General features: G+C 38.3%; 1 protein-coding gene across 1 annotated transcript in view; it reads right to left on the bottom strand.

Moving 5' to 3' along the window:
* FBXL7 (F-box and leucine-rich repeat protein 7) overlaps nucleotides 1-20,305 on the bottom strand; it is a 151,046-nt gene extending 130,741 nt beyond the window's left edge. Inside the window, exon 1 of the mRNA XM_009324991.1 lies at nucleotides 20,221-20,305. The gene's annotated coding sequence lies outside the window, so the exon portion shown is untranslated. The remainder of the gene's footprint in view (nucleotides 1-20,220) is intronic.
* Between the last annotated feature and the right edge of the window lie 4,907 nt (nucleotides 20,306-25,212).

Genomic DNA, 25,212 nt, shown 5'->3' with positions numbered 1-25,212 from the left:
CTCCATAATCTTCCCTGGCACCGAGGTCAGGCTGACAGGCCTGTAGTTCCCTGGATTCTCCTTCCGGCCCAAGGTGGACTTGTTCATTTGTGAACAAGTCCGTCATGACAGCAGATAAGTGGTAGAGTCTGGAAAAGATCATCAGTAGTTCCTTTTCATCTTTAGTTCTTATACTAACAGCTAACACTGCTGTGAAATAGAAGTCCTACAAATATCTACACCAATGTTTCTTTCCTTCATGTCTCAGCAGAGACACCAGAATTTACCACAGTCTAGTTCAATGCACGTAGAAAAGTTCGATCTAATATGAAAATTTAATTCTTGCATCCGTAGCAGGCGTGGACAAGATCTTAATCTTTTCTCCTTTGTAGTAAATTTTTCTGTATTCAAAAGACACGCTTACTTCCTTTTCCCTTCCCAACCTTATCCTAGACTAAGGAAATACAGGTCTTTCAGCAATCTCTCTTATAGGTCAGGTTTTCTGTACTTCTGTTCGTTATTGTTGTCCCTTGAACTTACTCTAATCATTACACCTCTAATGAAATACACTCATAAACCCTCAAATCAACTATCAAGATGCTTCTTTAAAGTAAATACACAGCTTAAAATGCAAGGTACTTCAAATTCAATCTAGAGAGAAGCTCATATGTTCTACTTTAGTGCTTTGCAAGCTGGAGGAAGGCATTTGAAATGCCAACTTGAAAGAACTCTGAAAGAACTTCATTTACACCAGCTTGCCTTCTTAAGACCCTGTACTACTTGTTGCCACCTATATACATAATAGCAGTTTTTACTTTAAATACCATAAGCTTCTATGGTGTCAAACAGTATGGCTGGGCATAGCTCAGTCCCTTCTTCCTTACCAAGATGACTGAAATCCCACCTAAGTGCTGCAGGACACGGACTTCATTCATTACAAAGGCACTTGCCTCTCGCGACACCTGATGGACCACATATATCTGAGAACGGAAATACCTTTAAAAAGCCCCATGGTGTTAGAAAGTGCAGGACCGGATGAACTAAGCTATTCCACTCAAGTTTGTTTTGGCAGATTTTCAAGTCTTCTAGTCTATCCTTGCCTTGTTTTCACACACAAGACTTGGAATAATTCCATTTATCAAGTCTACCTAGATGGAGCATTAAGTTGGCCTCTAAAATAAGACAGGGAGAAAAAGAGGAAAAGGTAATGCAATTCAATACTGTTAACAATTTTCTCACTATAGTTTTATGTATGCAGGACAAAAGTGGAAGGTAGACGGCGGAAAAAAACACATTTGAAATCTGAAGATTCAAAAGACTACTTTTCAAGCCATGCTACTTGACATAAGACAATGTTAGCTAAATATGAAAACCTATTTTTGTGAAAAAAGTCATCATACAAAAATAATATCTCTGAATAATTTTCAGTTAAGCTAGAAAAAGGAAATACGCTTATTTTCCATAGTTTAAGGGCTTTACTACAACTGTCTAAAATGGATAGTTGCTAGCATTTCTTGTAAGACTGAAGAGCTTCCAGTCATGTACTTTTTTAAATACATATTTATAGCCATTAATATGCTGTAAATAAATATGTACCATATATCCAGCACACATCCACTAATGGGAATATAAAATTACTCTGCATTTCAAGCAAAAGCTGCAGTGATTAAAAAGCTACACTTCATTTTATACCGTCTTTCAAGGGAAGCTTCTTTTTTACAACACCAACGCTTGCTTTAGATAATACCAGGAAACAATTACCAAATATGCACACTTGGGTATCTATTTATATGATAAGAGCTTTCCAACTGCAGAAGAACTTTTGTTACAGCTTAGAGAAAAAAGAAAAAAATTAAATATTAAATTGGCTAACCACTGTCATTTATTGAACTTGAAAAATCAAAGCAAAATCCTTATTTTATTTTAGAACTTAACTTCAATGAAATTCCATTTTATTCTCAGACATTTCAGTAAACCACAACCAAGCTATGATCAGTTTTAATTCAGTTAATGGATTATGAAAAATAAACTACCTACAACTACACAATTCCTTTTTACCAGGAAGTAAATGCATTTGACTTCTACAAACCAGTCTAGTTTGGCAGACACTTATATCTACAACATGGCAAGACCAAGAATACAAAAGCGATGAGAAAGCATTGCCCACTGGCATGACATTTTTAATCTTAAAAATTTTCCATTAGTGAACATATCTTGCAGTAATTTTAATGGTGTAGTTTACAGACCTTTAAGGAAGAAACTGTATTCTTATGATCATGCAGTTCCCAAAGCAAATTTGCCAAATACAGTAGTACTTAAAAACACTCAATGTAAGATACATGCCACCCTTCCTACTGTATTTTCTTGCTGTGCTACATAGCTAACTATCAAGTAGAGCACATGCTCTAAGTCAGTCGGGTGCTCCAAGCTTTTGTTACATGATACAATTTAAGTCAGAGCCTTAACTTGAATCAGAGTCACTGAGTATCAAACTGATGGATACTTAATACCTGTTTATTCAAATTAGGAACAAGTTTATTACATATAGGACAAAACAAAGTATAGTTAAACAAGTCATTAAGATCATAACTTAACATTCACCATTTGAACAAACAGAAAAAAAAACCCCACCTTTTTACACCTGGTTAAAGTTTGCCTTCAATGGCAGATAGCTGCCCTGCTTCATGCAAGGGTGAGGAAACGGACTGAAATGATAAATGACAGCTTCAAGGGACAGGTACTAAGACATTCTCCCCAGAACAGCTCCTTTTTCAGTAGAGATCGCATTACATCAGAAGTTTCTACCTGAGGCTTCAGAACTTTTACTATCAATGTTACCAAAAAAAAGCAAGCCTATTGTCAGCAAGCTTAAGTTCACGATTGGACTCTCTACTCCATGGAAAAGTTTGAGGCCTGCAGATCAACAAGTTGACATTCACAGTACATTACTTCAACTCTGTTAACCGTTTTGGCAAGCAGTCAGTCCTTGCATATCCATCAAGAAGTATAGACAGTAATTCTTACACTCTCCTTTCTAGGTCTACACTACGTGCTTGATTAATGACATCTGAGTTTCACCACTAACCTAAATTGACATATTTAGCAGGGAAGCCATGGAAAATGGTTTGCCTATCAGCAGAAATTAATCATACAGAATTTGTACAAAGATTAAGCTTACAAAAGATGGACAGATAATTTGCAGCAGGACAACATACCGGTAACTTCCCACCACAGGAGCTCTTCTGGAAAAGCTTTACTACTATCTGCAAGTCTCATCTTGAGCAACAGGGAGTACTAGCAAAGTCTCAGTAACAGATATTGCAAAACTGCAAGCAGATGCTTTCCTCTGTTTTAGCAGGATAAACAGGGCACATTTTCAACCCCTGAACTCATTTACTTCAGGTGTGTTCATTTTCAAAGTTTTTCCCCCAGAACAACTCAAGATTAAGCTACTCAGTTACAGCTTCACTTCTCAAAACAATTTAACCAGACATTTAAATTATCCAAGACAACAATTTAACTGCTCCTCATAATTTAATAAACTTCAGAGTAAACAGTAGGTAGATCATGGTGATCACTGATGACATTCTATATTAGGTTTACAATCCTGAAGCCCTTTTAAGCTTATAGAAAAAACAGGCAAGGTTTTTATTTCCTTCTTCCTGTGCACAATATTTGGTGAAGAATAGTCATGATTGTCACTTCAGCAATCAAGCCTGTTTTCCTGCTTGTGGAAGTAAAATAATTACTTTATGACTGCCATTGCTTGTTAAGGCATTTTTTTCTGAATAACTATGCAACATGGGATATCATTTCATTTCAGGTGAGATTATCAAAATCCAAAGCCTATAACTCCAGAAAAAAAGAAAATAAAAAAATTTCTGGATGAAATAGCATTCCAGTGTACAATTGCACAAAGTTCTGCCATGCCATTCCATTTAATTTTCACCTCCTGCAGGCAGTACTCACTCCTTTCATCCATGTTTTCCACATGAAAATGGACTAAGTATAGCCATTAGGCATTTCAAGAAAGCTGTCAGCCACTACTTCACACCCCCACCCCTCATGCCAGCTGAGAGAGAGCTGGCATCACAGCCTTCAAGAAACACTGATTTCTCCTGCTGGCCAGCCCAAACCCAGCATTAAGAAGGAAAGCAGCAGTACAACAGAACTAAGCGCTGTCCTGAAACCAGTCCTCTCAACCAAGAACAACAGAAAGCAGGTCACCAACCTAACCTTCATACCATGTCCAAAAGTGAAGACTCCAGAGCTTTGTTCAGTCTCAGTTAAGATGCTTTGAGTACATTACACGAAGCAAATGCACAGCTCTGAGGGCTCTAGCGAAACTGGTGACTCATTTTTCTGTTGCAGTTAAACTGTTGTCTTGGATAATTTAAATGTCTGGTTAAATTGTTTTGAGAAATAAAGCTGTAACTGAGTAGCTTAATCTTGAGTTGTTCTGGGGGAAAAACTTTGAAAATGAACAACACCTGAAATAGATGAGTTCAGGGGTTTAAAATGCGCCCTGTTTATCCTGCTACTGCCAAGAATGCCCTATGGTTCTATAGTTAACCATGGTTTTGCAAAATCATTTGTCTAGCTATCATTAAAAAAAACCCTTAATGTCTTTGTGCTAAGCAACTCCAGCCCACACAAGCAATGCGGTAAGAAAGGGGTTGTGCATACCGGTGGCTTCTGACTCCCACACAACCAATGGTCCCTCTCACCCTCAACTTGTAAGCCTCAGTGCAGCCATACTTTATACATCCTTAGAGAGGATTAATTTAATTTTGATTTCCTCTCTGTGTTTGCTTTGGAGGTTTGCAGCTTGAGCAATATATACACACATATATATATAAAAAACTAAAATTTGGCAGCAAGCAGCCTGTAATATGATGTATATCATTTCAGCCTGGCCAGCATATTCAGGAAAACAACAAGCTGCCAGTGAGGACAGCCTCATCTCACACTCAGAAAGTGGAAGACTGGTGTAGGAATAAGGAATGGCAAGACATTTCCAGGAGCTGAACTTAAGAGGGATGGGGTCTGATATCATCCGTGTGACCGAGGGAACACAGTGCCCAGCAAAACAAGCTTTGATCATGACAGAGAAGGCAGCGGCAGGCATACAGGCCTTTAAACCCATGGCCTTTCCATCATCCAACAGGTTTCTAGTATATTGGTTAATGGTATCTTCCAAAGCTTGCCAGGGCAATGGTAGAACCAGGGCCATGCAAAGAGGTATTATTACCACAGGAAAGCAGACACAAATAAAAGGATTTCGCTGGGCTGACTTGCATGTTTGAGCACCATGCTAGATTAAAGAAAATACTAAGTATTTTCTGTAAGATTTTTTTCAATGACAGAAGTAGGAATTAAAACTCTGAACTGTACCATTTCCAACGTAAACTTCAGTTAAAACATTACAAATTTCACTCTCAACTTTTTTCCATCGGTTGTCCTTCATGAAGAAGTTAACAGAATAGCATATTACACAAGCTATGTATATAATATTCTACGTAATCATAGAATCATGATTCTAAGATTCTAATACTGAAGCAAATATGTTCTATGCACAGTGGAAAGCACTTTCTTTTTAGCTCATTCATGACGTTTTTCATGGCTGAAATGCATCTGCTCAGCTGAGTTCAGTGGTACATAGCTACAATCATAAGCGCCAACCAGTGTATGAAGAAAGCCATTACTGCCTGGAGCAAAACAATCCAACCATCCTGACACTGACCTCGTTTCAAGGATAGCCCAAACGTAAGGATTCTTCAGCGTGTACAAATTCAAAACTATCCAACATAACAAGCTATTATTGTTTCAATAGTGTACTAGTCTTCTAGCATTTCCAGATTTCCACCCACCTAGAATTGGCAAGGTTCCTTTTATTAGACCTCTATATTAGTTTATCATCAAGATTATGTTGTTGCTTCCACCAGAAGCTTTCTGTAAAGGAACACGAGGGCTAGAATGCAACGGCCTACATCTGCCTTAATGTCTGTTATCACTGCTTAGCAGTGTGTTACCCCTACATATGAAACCCAAACGACATCTCCCTTTTTAGTATTATACAGCACAGAAGCTTTACGTTCAACTTACTGTTTACTACCTTTGCTATCTTTTGTCATCAGTGCTTCCTTTTCCCAGTCTAAATTCAGTGCCTTTAGTTTAAGTACTCCCTTCCCTCCCCAAAGTAAAATTCAGTTTGGTACTTCCATGATGTGGAACCAAACTAACTTGTGGCAGAAATGGCAAAAAAAAAATACTAGTCCATTCAGACTCATCAGTTAAAGCTCAATACCAGAGCTAAGTATGACTGTTCCGTTCAAGTTCAAAAATTAGACACAAAAGAATGGGAGTTATCAGATTCAACACCACAGTCAAAAGTTCACCCTTAAAAAAAAAGCAGGGGAGGAAATAAAAACCATTACAAATCAGTGTTTAAGTTTCCTACACAGTATTTCACCCAGGCCCAAGATACAACATGCAACAGTCAAACACTGAGAATAAGACCATGTATTTCAACACCTATCTATAAACTATTTTTTTTTTCAAACCTTTGCCATTAAGTGATTCGTGGTTTGAATACTTGTATCTGAAGACTATCATACTCTGGTTGTGTACGACAACAGCATTTACAAGATGGTGCGACACAGTTAAACACCTGGTTTTCCCTGGCCTTGTTCCATCTGCCTACAATTCTTTCCTTGAGGAAAAAGAAAAAATGCTGATTTTTCTGATACTTCCAGATGTTAAATGGCAATGGCTCTGACCAGGACACCTGAAGCTTCAAAAACTTCAGATAATCTGTACATCCGCATTAAGATGAATCATCCTAAATGCATCCGACTTAGTGAGCAAAGGCATCATGTCACACTTTCAGAATTCTGTGTAGGATGCCCTGACAAATTGGGGGCAGGAGTGTCCTTCTTTTGGATCCAATTTCAGACAGACATGATGTCTGAAACAAATGAGGAATTTAAGCTAGTATGTCAATAAAACAGCACAGGAGCCTAAAAATTTCCAAGCCCAGTAGAAGATCTAATTCTGAGCTGAGCAAGTCATTCACAGACCATGACAAGAGTGCCCACAAAACTGGGTCAGAAGTGAAAAGAAGATTACTGTCCAAGGAGAAACAAATTCTTTCAACTGATGTTTGAACCACATTAATATTAAAACATACTCAAAATCAGAACAGAATTGATGTTACTTGTTTAATTTTCAAGAAGCAACCAAGGTAACAAAAACTTTCTCGCTTTTCCAATGAGTAATCACACACACTGCAAACTACTGCAATACAGTGTGTAAAGAGGTAAGGACTGGCGACGTGTTTTCACTTGAGCATCCTCCCATGCCAAGTTTCTTGAAAATTCCAATACGTGCACAGATGGGGAGAGCTGAAGTTCATCCAAATCTTGAATTTAGTTTCCTGGACGCAAGCAAATGAATGCAAACACAAATAAGTAAGAAACGCAACACACAAATAGCACCTTAGCACCTAAAATACACACATTTTTCTTGCTATAGAGAAATATGTCAGGACATAAATGGAGACCAGTATCATTGACTGCACTCCATTTCATATCAAAGATGACGTTGGTCCTGAGGTTAAAAGGAGCTGACAAACATGCCTTAGATTTTTCACTCAAGTTTCAGCTATTTTCTTTTTGTAGAGGCTTTACATAATGGTTTATTACTAGCTCTACGGATATTATTTTTCTATATCCCTTTAACAAAGGACTAAGTTTTTGATGAGATATTTTAGTCCAGTAACATCTTAAGAAGATGGGTGCATTTTTAAATCTGCAAGACCCTTATTCCAGTGCAAATGAGTTCTTTCAAGAACAGCTCAAGCAGTCAAATACTTCCATTTTCAAGGAAGCTTCTTGATGGGATATATCTGTGAGGTTCCACGACTTCCTCAAATGTTGACTGAACTCTTTCAAAGCTTTGAAGAAATGTGGCCTCTGTTAGGACTTGAAATTCATAAGTGACACTTACTCTTGGATTTCAACGGGAGTAAAAGCATAATTTAACCCAGGATAATAAGCAACATTTTGGGACTGATACATTAACTATTTTTTAGAACCACAGCCACAATCCTAAGATAAAAATCAGTAAATGTCACATAGAGTTTATGAGTTATCTTTTGGATTAAGGAAGCCTATCTGGTTACCAAAGTAACACGATACATCAGTTTTCCCAGCAGCCACCAAATTCCAGAGATTCACCAAGATTATATTTACTGTTAACTAAACCATCCACTACAAAATGCTTGTTTCTCTGGCCTGAATTGGCTAACCGTTTAGACAAAAAGACACAATTTCTATGAAGGGGCCCAAAGGAAACACTTTGTCCTTTCAGCAGTATCTGAGCCTGCTAAATTTATAAGCATAATATATCATATTGAGCAATAGACAGTAGGATACAAAGGTTTGGTCACTCATACTTTTAGCCACATTCTCATTTTTTTATAACTTTGCAGCTAACATGATCTGTTTTTCAGTTTCTTTCACCTAACTAGTTTTACTGCTTGCAGTTTCCAACTACATTCCTTTTTTTCCCCGCTTAGTCAGGCCAATATTTTAGTTACTGTTTAGTTATGGTTTCATTATTCTTCCTTCCTAAACAGCACAGAATATTACATATTTAAACATGGTTGCTCTAATTTAGAACCCACAATTGTTAAACAGTAACAAATTCATGGCATATTGTCCTTCTATGCTCATCTTATTTCCAAGACGCATGAAAAAAGATCTTTCTCTCCAGCAGGGATAAATAAGGAGTTGCTCTAATATTGTATGTTCCAATTTCTATGAAATTAGCAGGTGCAAAATTTAAGCAGCATAGAACCCCTTAAAGTTCTGAGTCAAAGCATGAATGAAGGATAATAAAGTTAAATTAATGCCCAAATTATTAGTGTATCACCAAATTCAAGAGGACACCCTTGGACTTCCCCTTTAGGCATCTGTCCAAATCAGAACTGGAATAACCAATAACAGAAATCAGGACATGAGATAAATAACATCAGTTCTGAGCCTTGTTTCAGTTCACATCAGCATTTGTCTGCTGTCTAATCCAAAATGGACATCTATGGATAATCATGACAAGGTTTCTCATGACAGAATTTCACGTTTGCTTTTGAAGCCTCCCAGTCTTCTCCTTACAAACAATATTTTTAAAAAGACTGGTATCATCACAGTAACACAGAAAATGAGGGGGGGGTGTGAGTATTTCCTGTGTGTTTTGGGTTCATTTCTTTTTTTGGCCATACACAAATGCACATTCTAAACAAAAATCATTCACACAGTTAAAAGTACATGAAAGCGTTAACACATCAAGCTGAGAAGAGACCAATTCTCCTTAATTCCAAAGAGCTATTTAATATGATTGGTAAAATCTGAACCCAGTGACTGAATGGTACTGCTGTTATTTTGATTCAGGTACAATTTCATTGGGGATAATATTCTTAGCATAGTCCAGCAAAATATTCAGATTTCATTAAAAGTTATGGGAGTCTGTCTTCCTTACTTAGACACTGACAGAAGTCATCTTTACTAAATATTGAAGGATACAAGCAGACTAATCATTCATCCAATACCACATCAGCAGAAAGAAAAACAAGTGTTCCTCAAGAATTTTTTCCCCAAAAACACATCTGTCAAGTAGTCTGACAAATTAACAGCATCAATTGACACCTACTGATGTCAGTTCTTTTTACTGGAAGCTGCCAAAGCAGATTCAGAATATTAGGAATTTTAGCCAGATCCAGAATAATCTCCCATTAAAACCAGGCACATCAGCTTCTTGATCAGCTTCACATGCTTAACATTGCAAAAGCCTTCCAAGTACAAAAGCAAGGCTGGACAAAAAATGTGTAGTACAACTGAATCCGAGGTACAAGGGCATTAGAAGAAATTTGAGAAAGTTAACTCTACTGGAACAACAAAGAGAAAATACACTCACAGCTAAAATTAGATTGGACTGTAATTTTGCTTCAGATTGCAAAAAGTTACTAAAGTCTTGTTTCCAAAGTGAAAGAACAGCAAAAGGGTCAAAGAGCAAGATTATTTCAGAAACCAGAGTTCAAGCTAATGGTTTATCTCAGCCCACAATAAAGAAGGACCAAGTAAACAGTCTCCCAAGCTAGAGCCCACTGAATACAGTCCAATTACGATTTTATCATTTAGATTTATCATTCTATTCTATAAGGAGAACTACTGTAAAAGTCCTTCCTTGTGCCAGGTAAACAACTGCTCTGCACAGTTTACAGTTTCTGATGTTTCAGGTGCTGCACAAAGTTTTTATTGCTCAAATGGGAGCTAAAGACCTAACCTGGCAAGGCTTACAAACATTTATCTTGCCAGGGGAATGGGGTGGGGGTAAATAAATAAATAACTCTCCATTTACATATGTCTACATGAACATATAAATATCTTCAGATTAAGCAAATCACAAACTTCACAGCTGGGAAGAAGAATTTGTTCCTACTACCCACACCCTTGAGATCTCTTAACATTAATGCCTGTCTTTCAGAGATACCCACCTAGCACTATTTACCTATAATGAACAAGTAAAAGACTTCCCACAAACAATGAATACCTGATAGTGCTGTAAAATTTCACTCTGTTGGATATACAAGACGGAAATGGACTTCATGTTAAGGAAAAACAAAAGTGCTATAGATTAGATTAGGCAGTAGTACAAACTGAGATTTCACTATCATGAGCCTGATAATAATTTACAATGGAGATTTATGATATATCCAAGCCATTGCAAGCAGCATGACAGGTTACAGTCATGCAGCAAAGTCATCAAGCCTCTTCCCACTCATGCGTTCACGTCTGCAAGGCAGCATAAACACATCACAGGTAGGCTACATGCCTACGGAAAAGTCTCCAAGCTTCACTTTGTCGGAGGATAACTCAAACTAGCTGATCTAAATTGAGTACCAAGTCTTGCAAACAAGCATTTACAATGCATGTCTAAAGAAATCCTGCCCGCCTTCTGGCAAAACTACGTGCATACAAGAGGCCAGAGTAGGTCAGTAGAAATCTCCTAGCTCAGTATAGCTGATAGGCTGTTATGGACACTTGTCTTCCTGTATCAGAAAAAAAATCTTTTATTTAAACCATTAAAACAGCAATTATACTTTGAGGTTCAAGAGATACAAACTCGCGACCCATCATCACAGTTCAAGATGAGAACTAGCCTTAAATATGAAAGAAAATATCACAATGGACAGTTGCTAAACAGGCACAACACCACAACACAAGTTATATGTTGAAGTGTGGCTGGTTAAGGCTAGAGGAATATATGGACTGCTAATCACCAGATTATACTCATGCTTATAACTTCTGCTAATACCTCCTGCCTAGTCTACTGTAACTGCCTAAACCAATGATGATCCGGCAGTCAGAATTAACAAGAATATAAGAATTACCATTATCCATTCTAGAATTGCCGTTTTCGACAGCTGATCTCAGTACATACTTCTCAAGGGAAATCTGAGGAATGCTGGCAGAAACAAGGAGATGCCAGACTTCAGTAACTTGAGAAAAACACAGTAGCAAGCACTACGGTACAATAGCCAGAAGAGAAGAACAGAATGAGTCAGCAACTCTAAGCAGATATTTCTTAAGCATGCTGCTAGTTTTGGCACTGTTGGCAGTATCATTCTTAAAAACTGTACTGTCATTTGACAAACTGACATAAAAAGATAAGATACAGGAAAATAAGGCAGGATATTTTGTGCAACAAATTTAAACTACAGCATCTTAACAGGGATTGTCAAGTTAAAGGCAAAAACTTGCTGTTCGAATTTTATTTCATTATTTCAATCAAGTACTAGAATTAATCTGGAGGAACTTGCTAGTGTCAGTTCATAAATTCTGGAAAATGGATAAGCCCAACATATTTAAATATGCATTATCAGGTTGTATATATTCTTCAAGCAGTCTCAGGAGTCAGTGTAGCATTCAAGAAAGATGGTTTTTAGACTAGCAAATGTTGGGCAATCATCAGATACTTTAAGATGATTCTTCACTTTTGAGAGAAGGGAACTACTTCAAAAGGCTAGCATTGGCAATAACAGACAAAGAACAGTTTAGTGTCAGAACCTCCCTGTGATAACAGCATTCAAGTAGTTTGGTACAGCATTTTACAGAAGGAATTACATTTGGGATCCTGGATTCCTTAAAATCAGATTTACAGGTAATTGAATAAACCGTAATCACTCCTACCAAGCATCATACCTTACTTTGGAAAAGCAATGCCAGGTTTTTAAATTGGGATCACTTCTCTTTAACTATACTGTAAGTGCATTTGCTCGGGTAGGTCTCACGTTTCAGGCAGCAGATCAAGTAAGACTGCAGTTTTATGTACCTTTCCAATTTGTTCCTATTATTGTTTGAGCACGTTTTAAACATTTGGCTATAGCATTTCAGTACAAATTAGCCAGAATAATGTAAGGTTTCAATTTGCAGCTTTAACTTTGCCAATGTCCCAACTACTTTTGCCTTGTATTTGAACTCTGATTTAAATGCCGATTGCAATGGTATTGTTATAATTAGCAGAACAGCTTTGAAGGAACACTGCCTATTAGATAGCAAAACCATAACAAGATGTGGTTAAACAAAAAATACTGCCTAAGAAAAACCTCTATACTACTTTGTACTTATATACCACATGTACTTATGTACTATACTACTACATACTGCTCAAGGTGATTATATTCAGATATGTTAGTTAAAGGAATTTAAATCACTAGCTCTGTTTATTCTGCCGAAGTGTTTATCATTTTGGATTTATTAACTGTCACGCCTCCCACCCTCCTCTTATTCTTCCCCAGTTTTTTTGGCTTCAGATGATTCTGTTTTGGCACATTGAGTAATGCAACATTTCACTTTTCTAGAAAACTCCACTGCTAGAAAAGTAACACAAAACCCTAGGAAACTTACCTGGTCTCCAGTTTCACCACCAACCCAAAACAGCCACAGTTCACTCAAAGCCAACTGAATCTCAGCCCAGTTCCAAGTAAGCAGGGGCAAATTCAGGCATTCATATCAAATTCAGACTTGGTTTGGTGCACAGAAAGCCTGCTTAGACAGCACCTCAACAGTAGAACCAAGAGCCCAAATTCCCAGTAAGAGACACTCCAAAGACACGAGGACAGAGATAAACAGGGAGAGAATTCAAGAGAATTAGGAATTACATATATGCTTGCATGCAGCCAGAAAGAACATATATATGTTTTCATTTCTGATATTGGATTAGTAAGCTTCTAATGTTAAAGAGAAAATGAAAGGAATACTAAAGAACCAAAGTGGGAATTTAACAGGTATCAGATGTAGGAAGGGATCAAAAGAGCTCTTTCTGCTAAAAGGATCATCAAGAAAAGCTGGGTGGAAAACAGCATCTCTCTTCAGCAGCAGTCTTTTGCAACAACTCTTTGTTAGCTTAATGTCCTGAGAGGATATACAAACCACTCAAAAGCTTCAATGGAACTGTAGTATATTAAACATACCTACCTACCTTATTATGTGAACCATAATACACAGAAGGGTTGCCTATTTGCAAACTGGTTCTCTGAGATTTTTATTTCCCTCTGAAATAAGAACAGGATTGCACTCACCTGAATTTCAGTCTGACCTGATTCTCCATCAGGAGCCATTTTAAATACCAAAAGCATTCAGCAGTGAAGGACCCGTTCCATCTTTCCAATTTTTTCCGTAGTGTCCATCATTGCGCACAACGCAAGGACCCCTCCTCTTAAATTCATTGAATGAATTAAGAATTACTCAGAGATCCAGAAGACACACAGCCTTTTGAAACAATGTGATTATGAAGCCAAGAGAAATTAACAGCATGACATCCTCCCTGAAAATATCCCATAACGTGTACTTTGTTCCTCACTTATGAGGTGAAATGAAAGGCACACAACCCAAATAAGTCTTTCTGTGTTCAAGAAATGTCACTTAATATATTCCCATGTATAGCAGTGATAAATGTTTTTTGATATAGAGCTCAAATTTTTTGGAAAATAAATTTTCTATATAGAGACACAAGATATCACTAATTTTCTATACCTCTGAGTATGAAAGCCAGGGGCAAATGCGTCTACCATTCTTAGACACAGAAAATAAGAGCACAAAATGACTGCTTTGAGAGATTTCACATATTGATAAAGCTCAAGCTGTCTTTCCACAGTTCAAAAAATGTTTCAAAGTAGCTTCTTGTTCCATTATTCACTGTAGTCTTCTAAAATTACTTTAATATCTCAAGTGTCAAATTAAGAATGGTATGGCTGACACTCTCTATTCATACTTTCCTCAATTAGATATTATTTACACATTAATTCACTTACAATTTGTAGAACAAAATGATGCAGTAGTAGTAGTCAAATTCCAGTGGTTTTGAAAGTTACTTGAAAGTTATTTTCTTAAGAAATTATTAGAAGAGTACAGCAAATGCATGAAGGGCTTTTGCTGTTATTACACAAATAGAGGCTAACTTCTCTTAGAAAAGCTTATCCAACTATGCTTTTTGCATCTAAAACTCGATATAAAAGCAGTTTCGGCTACTTGAGTAGCTGATATTTCTTTAATTATAGAAAACTTGAGTGAATACCTGTACTTCTATATTCAGAATAGTAGAAGTCCTACTGAGAGCTCCTAAATTCATAAAACTTGCCACCAGCTGTAACTTTTAGCTCCAGGTTTTTTTGTTTTTGTTTTTTTTGTTTTGTTTTGTTTTGGGGTTGTTTTGTTTTGGGGTTGGGTTTTTTTTGTGGGGGGAGAGAGGTGTTTGGTTTTGGGGGGTTTGGGGAGGGTGTGTGTTTGGTTTTTGTCTGGTTTTGGTGGGTTTGTTTGGTTGATTTTAGTTGGGGTTTTTTTGTTGCCTTGGTTTGGTTTTGTTTGGTGTTTTCTGGGGGTGTTTGTTTGTTTGTTGGTTGTTTTTTTCAAGGACTTCAGCAGAATGAAAACCTCTACTGAGAGAAGGCTCGTTCCTCATTCACAGCCATCCTTTTCTCTGGAACTTATCACGTGCCAGGGGAAGATGACAGACAGCAGAAATTCCATAGCATAGACCAGCATTCGCTAATATACCATCCACTTCAAGAAGCTTCAGTGGCAGGGACCTACCATAAAAGGATGCTGAGGACCACAGCAACATAGCCTGATCAGCCTTAGCCAGGTATCATCTTGCACAGGGTATAAAGTAACACTCTTACATGAGTAATTAGTGCATTACATATTTGCAAAATGCTACATTTTCACACAGTTGCCCCCAAACATGATTTAGTGGAGGGAATGGTTCCTAATGAATGTAATTATTCCAGCCAGCCTATAGGTCCTGCTTCTCCCAGGATCATAGAATCATTTAGGTTGGAAAAGACCCTTAAGATCATCAAGTCCAACCATTAACATAACACTACCAAGTCTACCAGGACCACAAAAAAGTTCAAACAAAACAGAAAGGAGGATACAACTATGAGAATGGGGGACTTTTCTAGTACACATCTAAACTTCAGAAGAAATAGCTCTTATATTGAGATGCATACTAAACATACATTGCAGCGCTAATGGGTGAAAAGCTGTGTTCTCTTAATTTGTCTGTTTTCCAAACATGGTCTTTTTTAAGTATATTTAAGGTACATCAACACCATATGAGGAAGCCAGACTCCAGAATTCTCAGAGTACTGCAGAAGCAAAACCAAACACACAAAAATGTTAAATACCTACTTTTTGAAGGTCCCTAAAAGTCAACATCACTAAAAGCAAATATAATTTTAAGTTCTGCAGAATAAGCAGCTGATTTCACTGTATTTCCGCAAAATTCAAAATATTAACTTTTAACAGGATATATTCATAGGTATTTCAGCACTGAGCCCCTCTGCTAAAACAGTGGTTTGCTTCAGGCCTAATCCTTCAATCTGCTTTTATAGAAACTAAGAAATAAATTAGAACTCATACATGGAGCTCATACACGAGCTCTCAATTTAAAGCTGCCTCTGGATTACCACTTAACAGCCACATACACAAAGCGCAAACAGTGTTGATTTTTTAATTTGAGAAACAGTCAAGTTAATATGAAGCATCCAGCCTGGACATAACATTCCACGCTTTGCAGGTAAGTGTTAGAAGAAAGCTCCCCGATCAAGGTAATCCCATACAAAAACATTCAGTCTAATCTTCTAAATCAAGTTTTAGACAATAATATTCCAGCTGAGACTATGTCTAGCAAATTGCATTTAAACGGCCCACAAAAATCCACTTAGTCTTTCACTTGCCAGAAGAGCAACGGGGGGTAGCAAAAATTCATGCGTTCTCAAGTTTCTAACTGTAATTGATTGATGGGGTAAAGAATTGCAGACAATGTCTGAGACTGGAAAAGAAGTAAAGGCAGTGTATATTCAAAGACAGAAAACTGTATCCTCAGAAGATGAGACAGTGTGGAGGCATCAGTGTGCATGCACACCCACAGTCTACCATGTTTACTTCTGAGCCAAGCTGTAGCCAACCAAGCAGTCCCTCCAGCACACTCTGTGATGTACAGACAGGACCAGATATCTATTTTTTGCCACCTGCCCTTCACTGAAGTACAGATAGTGAAAGCCACAATGAAAGCGATCAGACTTCAGTTTCTGCAGCAGTACAGCCTCACCTTTGCGTCCCTCTCAAGTGCATCACTGGTACCTCAAGTTTGAATTTAGGAAGTTGCACGGTCTGCCGGCTACTGTCTGCATTCCTCTACACAACAGAAACAGGGTAGTAGTTACCTCTCCAATGCATCACTGAGTGAAGCTGGTTTGGCTAAGGATACTAACACATACTGTCCATTCTTCACTGGTAGAGGATGTGCAGTTCACCCAGACACATTTAATAGCATGACAAGCATTTTTGTCTCTTTGAAACACAAAATCTCCTTCCACAACTCTACAGATGCTCATCATCCACAACGTGAGGGAGGGTACCATATTTTGGCCGTAACTGCATCTCCCATTCCCATCAAGAGATTTAACTGACGTTGCCTTAACAGCATGTCTAGGACTGGAACACCACATAGGCCATTTCGAGCAGCGTGTTACCCATTTCTTGTACCCATCCTCTAGAGAAACATCATGGCATTGAAACTTGACAAATGTAATGGTTGCAGTAGACAAGATGAAGAGTGTGGTTCATTTGATTTTTCAAACTGAGGGCAAGATAACACCTACTGTCAGATACTTCCTGAGATGGTTTGCTCTTTCAAGCAAGAGTCCTGCCTGACACCTTTTTGCAGTCCTTGGGAATCCATACCTGCCTAAGCAGTACTTTACATGACTGCTTCTCTGCTGTAGAGTACCACAGAACTTGTATGAATCAGTCCCACGGATTTCCTTTCTAGTTGTTTCAAGGCATTTCATTGATTCAGCTTCAACAAGTGTTGTGTCAACTGTCTTACAGAAAGAGAAGACATGCTGTGCAGAACTGGAAAGAATTAGGTCTGTTTGCAAAGCTGGAAAGCAGGTGCCACGAAAGGCCTTGAGCTTCAAACACAAATTCTACACTCTTCACAGAGCTGAGCACTCAGGAATTCAGCTGCCAATAGAAATTCAAGGGATGCAAAGAAGCTTGTTCTGCAACTTGTTCAATTAAGATCATTTCACATGTCAATGAAGGTGAAGAGAAGTTCACCTGCTATCTTTCATAGTCCTTCCCACTCCATACCTAGGATGCATACATCTCACCACACACAACACGTGGCTCATTCATAGGACGGCATACAGTGCTATGAATTTACAATACAGGGCTAAAGCAAGAGGGGGAGAACTGGAGCCTCCCGTCCCTGTGATAAACCAGTATCATGGTGAAGAACAAGATACATTTACCAGCTTCTGGGGTGAGCAGGTACTACTGTACCATGGCAAGCAAATACTAGAGCGTGGAGTGCTATAAAGGTAAATTTAACTAACAGTTATAAAATGTTATGTAAACACCCCAATGAAAAGACATAACTGCCACTGCTTGTACAGCATCTAACACAATCAGGTTCTGTTCTTAGCTGGTCCCTAGACACTACTCTATAACTGAACAGTATAAAAGCATTCAGTCTTGTAAGCATGGAACTCTACTCATCCTGCAGAAGGTATGAGTCTTACGGTTCAGCTGAATCCTCCTACAGCACAAGTCTACTGTACATGGGGAAAAGAGGCAGCATTAGTAAAAAAATCCAGACACACATCTGTTGATAAATGTTCCTTCCAGTAACATCACCGGTTTCAACAGTCCCTGTTTTCCCCAACACCACTTCCATGCCTCTGCTTTCACTTGCCTTCATGGAACTCTTATGCTCCCTGGTTATGACATTCAAAATATTTGCTAGATTATACAGCAATCCACATTAAGGCAATTTATATTACACTGATCCACAGTAGTAACTCCTCAGCAGAAAAACTTGGTAGGAAAGTAGTAGTAGCACAGGCTGAGGAAGAGACTAATTCTGCTGTTGTCAAAGTGTTTGTCAAATCACACTCTTCTAGGGCACAGAAACACTAGGCTCACATCTGAAATTGCCTCCAAGTATAGAATACACAACTCCACTGCTCTGAATTCTTTCTGAATCTGCATGAGAACTCATAAAAACATATCTTTACTACAGCATCTGCTGGCCTGCATGTAAGCCTCCCTCACTAATGAATTAATCAGCTGCAAACCAGTGGTGAAGATTTCAGGGTCAACACTGGTATTCACTGGCTCTACAATGGGCTAGATTAAGAACATAAATCTTAGAGATTAGTAAAGGATTATTTTGCATTATCTGATTTGAAAATAAGGAAAAAAACCCCCATGCTTTACCGGCTGAAGTAAAACAGAAATTTAAAGCAATTGTTAAGTACTGACTTCAGAGTTTCCACTGTTCCTTCGTGGTTTCTTTTTTTTGTGACATACAGAAAAGTTAAAATGCTTTCATAGATTTCCTAAATTTATTTCGTGTCTTGGCAATTCACCTCCTTCAGGTACCTCAAAGCTTTTGAATCTAAGGCTTAGAGAAACTTGAAATCTACTATTCAACTTAACTTTATTTACCATATATTTATTTATTGTTAAATTTATTGCCCAGACTAAAAAGCAGAGATTCTAAACCAATATCTCTCATGATTCACAGGTGCCAGATCTTAATTCTTGATATGGGATTATGCATGCCTAACAATAAACTCTTGTGATTTATATGGTCATTTATTACTTACATGAGCTGCTTTTACTGTACAGATTCTACAGTCATAGTCAGACCTGCCAAACTAGAACTATTCAGAGTCTATGATTTCTTTTAACCATAAGAAATAAAGCCAGACAGAGCAATCGGAGCTTGTAGCTTATTTTGAAGTGACAGAAGTGTAAGAAATCAGAATTATTATTTGTTAATTACCGAGTACAACCAACTTATTATGACAGACTTGAGCAGAAATGCTAGTTAAGGCACATAAATTCATCATTTAAAAAAATCCTTTCAGCTTACATCATTAAACTACATACAGATTTAGTGATTTCCTCTCAGCCCTCGAAGACACTCTTGTAAAAACTAGGGCCAATATACTTTCATTTAACACAGCACACCTACTCACATGTAGGAAGGCAGCAGGAAAGGATTAGCATTTCTCTGTTCATAGGCCAGTTAGTACAACGTTGTATTAATACTGACACATAAAACATCTCCTTCCCCTAGACATTAAAAATCTTGTCCCGGATGGTCCCATACTCCAGCAACTGCAGGTGAGTTGTGTCAATCTAATTAAATCTTGTCAGCTCTTCATGTCCATAGCTACACTTTTGAAACCTGGCACAAACAACTCACATTCTCATGGTGTTCATAGTATGAAAATAAGAGGCTGAGATTTAACCTAGAAAGTATGCCAAAAAGCTTCCATTAAGTATATTCTTCAAAAATAAGTTCAAAATCAGATCGCATCAGATCTTAAGTAAAAAAGCCTTGCTGGAAAAGTAACATGCAAAATTACTCAAAACCCTCTACATTTTTGTTCTGCAGAAGAGTTATATCCTTTGTCACAAGCTTAAATCAGAAACTACAGCAGGTAGGAGTAGAAACTGCATACAGGAAGAACTGTTTTTTAATTTTTAGTAGACCAATGGTACTGTACACAGAAGGAATGAGGAGGAAGGGTTCCTTTTCTGAAAATAGCTAGGATTATGCTGCTGGGGGGCCTGACCTGGGTAATGAGTACCAGCTGCCTACCTTCACTGGTAGCTGCATTCTTCTGGGCTTTGGTGGGCGTGTGATCTGTACTTGAACTCACGTCGGATGAGATGCTTGAGCTGCCTTTGCCTGCAAAGGGAGAAAGAGGTGGAGAGGGTGGGAGGGAGAGAGAGAACAAACATGAGTATCAACAGCAAAATAGAAAGACCTTCCATATCAGAACCTGGAACAACTCCAGGAAGCTTTAAACTAAGTTTAAAGCAGCTGATGTTCATTTTGTACACATTGGGGTAGGAGTTAACTGCATTATAACTTATAACGTGCATCTTTAAGTGTACTAAGGCTGCAATCAGCCTCCTGTGTCACAGGAGCTCTCACTACATATTTGCTAAGCTCCATTGTAAATTAAAAGTTTGCGATTAACAATGTTAGGAGAACTTTTATTATCAGTTTTCTCATTCAAATACCTCTAACACAGATCAGGACAGACACTAACCCTCATCAGCACAAAGGGTTAAATACAAAATGTGTTAAATGAGTTTAGATTTCTGTTTTATGTGTTCACATCATGTATTCAAGTCACTTGGTCACATGAAAATGAAAGCGAGGTATCTGCTGTTTCCACCTACACCATGCTCACTGCTTGATGTACTACACCATTTTAAAACTAACTTCTACAGTTGCTGTTCTTCACCTTTGATTTTTCAACTGTAAATCAGAACCAATGGATGTTTCTTCTCTTATTTTCCTTCTCAAGACTTTTTCCTGCATTTCCTACATCAATGCCCCCAGACATATTTTTGGGGTGTTAAACCAGGTACAAGTTACCTACAGAAGAAATCCAAATACAAAGAAAAAATTAACTCAAATAGATACCACAGAAGAGCAGAGGGGCTAAAACAGAGTTGTCTCTTTGTTTACCTGTGAGGATCTTCTTTCCCTTCACTCACCCTACTCAATCTCAGTAACTACTGACAGGGAACAGACTCTGCTCTGCAGCAGGAACCAGACCAACCACCCAATCAGCAATACGTGAGATAATTCTAGAGAGAGGAAAGGTAATGAATACTGTTACATTTCAAGAAGTTATCTATCCCCACAAACACTGCATCAGTGAAGCCTTTAAGAGCTATGTTAGTTTTTAGGACCGAAATTAGGCTGTATGCAGAAAGCTAGCTGACACCATGTTTCTGTCACTTGAATAAACCTATAATCACAGGAATGTTAGCAAGAGACTTTTCTGATCTGTTATTTCAATCAAGCATTCCTTGGGGTTCTGGGTTACAGTATGCCTGGTTTTCATAACATTTAGATGTAAGGAGGAGGTCTGCTTTTTAAAGGTGCCACAATAGAACAAGGATTTAAGTTTTAATGGGAAACGACTGGAGAATGTGCAAACGTAGGTTGCTTCACAAGCAAGGTACTGCCACTTAATCTGTCAGCCAGCCCTAGAGAATCATTCTCCACATAAAGTTGCTTAAGTTAACATGCTCAGATTTGAGAGATGATTGTGAAGTGAAAGGATATTAAAAAGGCCAGAAGGAAGTAAAAAATAAATGGCTAAGGCTAGTAGTTGGGTGGGGTGAAGAGGAAAAAAAAAGTATATTTTCAGTGATTCACTAACTGCTTTTTACATTCCTTTAAAAAGTTAAGCAAACCCAAGAAGCAGTGCCTCTAGAATATCACTTCAATTGCTCTCAAGCTGTGACAAGAGTTGGAGTAATGGACTGTAGTCTTTATAGAAATGACTGCCCCAAAATAGCTCTCCAACTAAGGCAACTAGGGTTGTGGTAGGAGAAGCACAGATGAGAAAAGAGAAGGATAAATGTAAAACGCTCTTTCCCAGGAAGAGGCCAGAGAACTTGGAACACTGGCAATAGCTGGTAATCAAATCATTAACGACAAGAAAGGTATTTAGATGGTATTGCCACTACCAGCAATTCCTCAGGTACCAAGCACTGCAACTGCAGAGGCAGAGAACAAACTTTCAAGGAGTATCGGCACTCCTTAACAGATTAATAGAAAGAAAGAAAAAAAAAAAAAAACAAAACAAAAAAACAACCCCCAACACACACAAAGAGACCAACTGGGAAAAAATTATTTCCTCAAAGCAAATAAACAGGATTTCCTCTAAAAATAAAAAAATCTTTCTGGGGGAAAAGGAAGTCAGTGATACCAAACAACAGCAGAGTTGCTAGCTGGTCATCTGTGACATAGGTTGTTTCCACAAAGTGAATGCTTCCTGTGGCTAGGTACCTCTCCATTAACAACAATAATATTTCTATTTACATCACATACAAGCAAGCCTCCAAGAGCACAACAGAAATATTTTACCCACTGTAGAGTGCTGATTTGCAGTACATCCAATAGCAACATATTATTTACAATTGCACACTTCCATAGAAACTGTGAAATGCCAGATATAAGTTTAAATATTTACCACTGAAATCTACTTGAACTTTAAAACATTTTAACTCCTTGTGAGAAGTTAAAACTAGAAATTAAGAAAAAAAGAATCCATAGTGGTTACTGTTTTGGTTGGATACCAGTTCTTCCTGCAATTATACTTTTAATATTTTATGATACTGTTAGTCTTCTCTTACTGTATATAGCCCCAAAACAAGCCTTCTTCCTCACTGTCTATTCTGACACTCTCCATTCAGATGGGGGGGAAGCAGGAGATACGTTCTGTAAGTTTTCAATGTGTTTTAAATAGACTAGCAGACACTACATCTATTCTTTTAGTGCAAAACAAAGCCATTCACTTGTAATAGGCTAGATTTGGCTACTGCAGACTCATGTACACATGCAAGAACTAACACGTAAGTGTACCTAAGGATTCTTCAAACAACCTGGGTTTGATAATAAGAGAGAGTGCACCCTCAGCAAGTTCCCAGATGATACAAAACATGGAGGAATGGTTGATACACCAAGAATTGCTGCCATTCAGAAGGACCTCATCAGGCTGAGAAAAATGGTCTGACAAGAACCTCAGAAATTTAGTTCAACAGAAGGAAATGCCAAGTCCTGCATCTGGGGAGGAATAACCCCATGCACCAATGCATGCTGAGGACTGACCAGCTGCAAAGTGTCTTGACAGAGAAAGACCTGGCAATCTGGGTGGACACCAAGTTGAACATGAGCCAGCGATGGGCCCTTTTAACAGAGAAGACCAACAGCACCGTGGGTTGCGTTAGGAGGAATGTAGCCAGCAGGTTGAGGGAGGCAATCCTTCCCTACCTCTGCTCAGCACTGGTGAGGCACATAGATCATAGAATATCTCAAGCTGGAAGGGACCCATAAGGATCATCGAGTCCAATTCCTTGCTCCTCACAGGACATCTGGAGCACTGGGCCCAATTCTGGGCTCCCCAGTACAGGACAGGTAGGGACATACTGAAGAGATTCCAGAGAAGGGCCATGAAGATGAAGGGACTGGAGCATCTCTCCTAAGAGGAAAGGCTGAGAGCTGGGACTGTTCAGCCTGGAGAAAAGAAGGCTCGGAGGGATCTTACCAACGTATATAAATACCTGAAAGGTGTGAAGAAGAGGGAGCCAGGCTCTTTTCAGTGGTGCCTAGCGACAGGACAAGAGGCAATGGGCACAAATCAAAATATAAGAAATTACATTTAAATAAATAAGTAAACAAAGCTTATGTTTATTTTACTCTGATGATGGTCAAACACTGGAACAGGTTGCACAGAGAGGCTGTGGAGTCTCCATCCTTGGAGATACTCAAAACCCAGATGGACATGGACATGAGCAGCCTGTTTTAGTTGACCCTGCTTTGAGCACTGAGGTTGGACCAGATGATCCAGAGGTCCCTTCCCACTTCAACAAATCCATAATTTTATAATTCAGGTACCTCTGTGAGGACAGCGTTTTGTAGACCAGTAAGCTGTGTTAATCATCCCATGATTTCAGCGTTTCTATGAAAAATTCATCATACAAATGCCTTTCCAACTGACTACACCAGTTTTTACCACACCTTCATTTTTTACCTTTAATAGTAGCAACTTAATAGTAAAGTACTAGGTGTTACTACGCAACTCACTACAAACTTATATATCCAACAAATATATATCCAAAATAGCTGCAAAAATAGCTTCCAAAGATGTTGCCCTTTTTTCCTTAGACAGCTTATCTTAATCAAGCTCTTAAAGAAAGAGCTGCAGGCAGCTGCACTAGTAATAACAGCAAAAGTAGTAGCCACCTTCCATGATCCTTAACATACACTAAGTTAAACACCCAAAACTAAACAGACATGAAAGAAAGTGGGCCTATCATCCAGGGTTCATTCTCTGCAAACCACATCAAGAAGGGTCTGTAACAATAGGAAACATTTCAATAAAATTTTTTTAAGCAGAAGTTCCGTGTTAGAGGAGACACCAACTAGTCCTCAAGTCAGAAAACACCTAACTCAATAGAGAAGCCTTTTGCCATGCCATATTTTGTGCCCACACACTACTTTCAGGAAGCGTGTGGCAAGGCAAAGGAAAGAGACAAATTATGATTTAGCATATGGGACTGGTGCTGTCAAACATTCAGCAAGCAGCATGAATTCCCAGGTCTCTCTCACTCACCTGAGCTCATCAGAGGCAGGGTTCTTCTGCAGTGCTTTTCTCAGGGCATTATCTGCCTGATATGCCATGTAAATTCAAAGACTGCTGATTTCCGTAATGCTATAGGAAAACTTGATGTGTAGCATAACACTGGTCTTCAGAGATCAGTTCATCTCTCCAATTTAAAAAGCGCACCGAGAAAGTCACAGCAAGTAAATATAACCTGACAGGGGTTCTAACACAATGACAACTAGAAGTATCAAACAGGGCAATATTGCAAAGACTACAGAAGTAATGACTGTATTTGATCCTCTGCTTAAACAAATTAAAGGTCTGCCAAATGTTTCCCTAGCATGACTTGCTATTGTCTAGAGTTTCCTTCATACATTCAACAATTTATTATTTCGAAGCCAGAAGTTGCAATCCAAAAGAAAGCAAACTGCACTATGGGAGTAGATAGATATGGTGGA

The sequence above is a fragment of the Pygoscelis adeliae genome, unplaced genomic scaffold, assembly GCF_000699105.1.
Source record: "Pygoscelis adeliae isolate BGI_AS28 unplaced genomic scaffold, ASM69910v1 Scaffold86, whole genome shotgun sequence".
NCBI classification, from domain to species: Eukaryota; Metazoa; Chordata; class Aves; order Sphenisciformes; family Spheniscidae; genus Pygoscelis; species Pygoscelis adeliae.
This window is presented reverse-complemented; position numbering and strand designations above follow the sequence as displayed.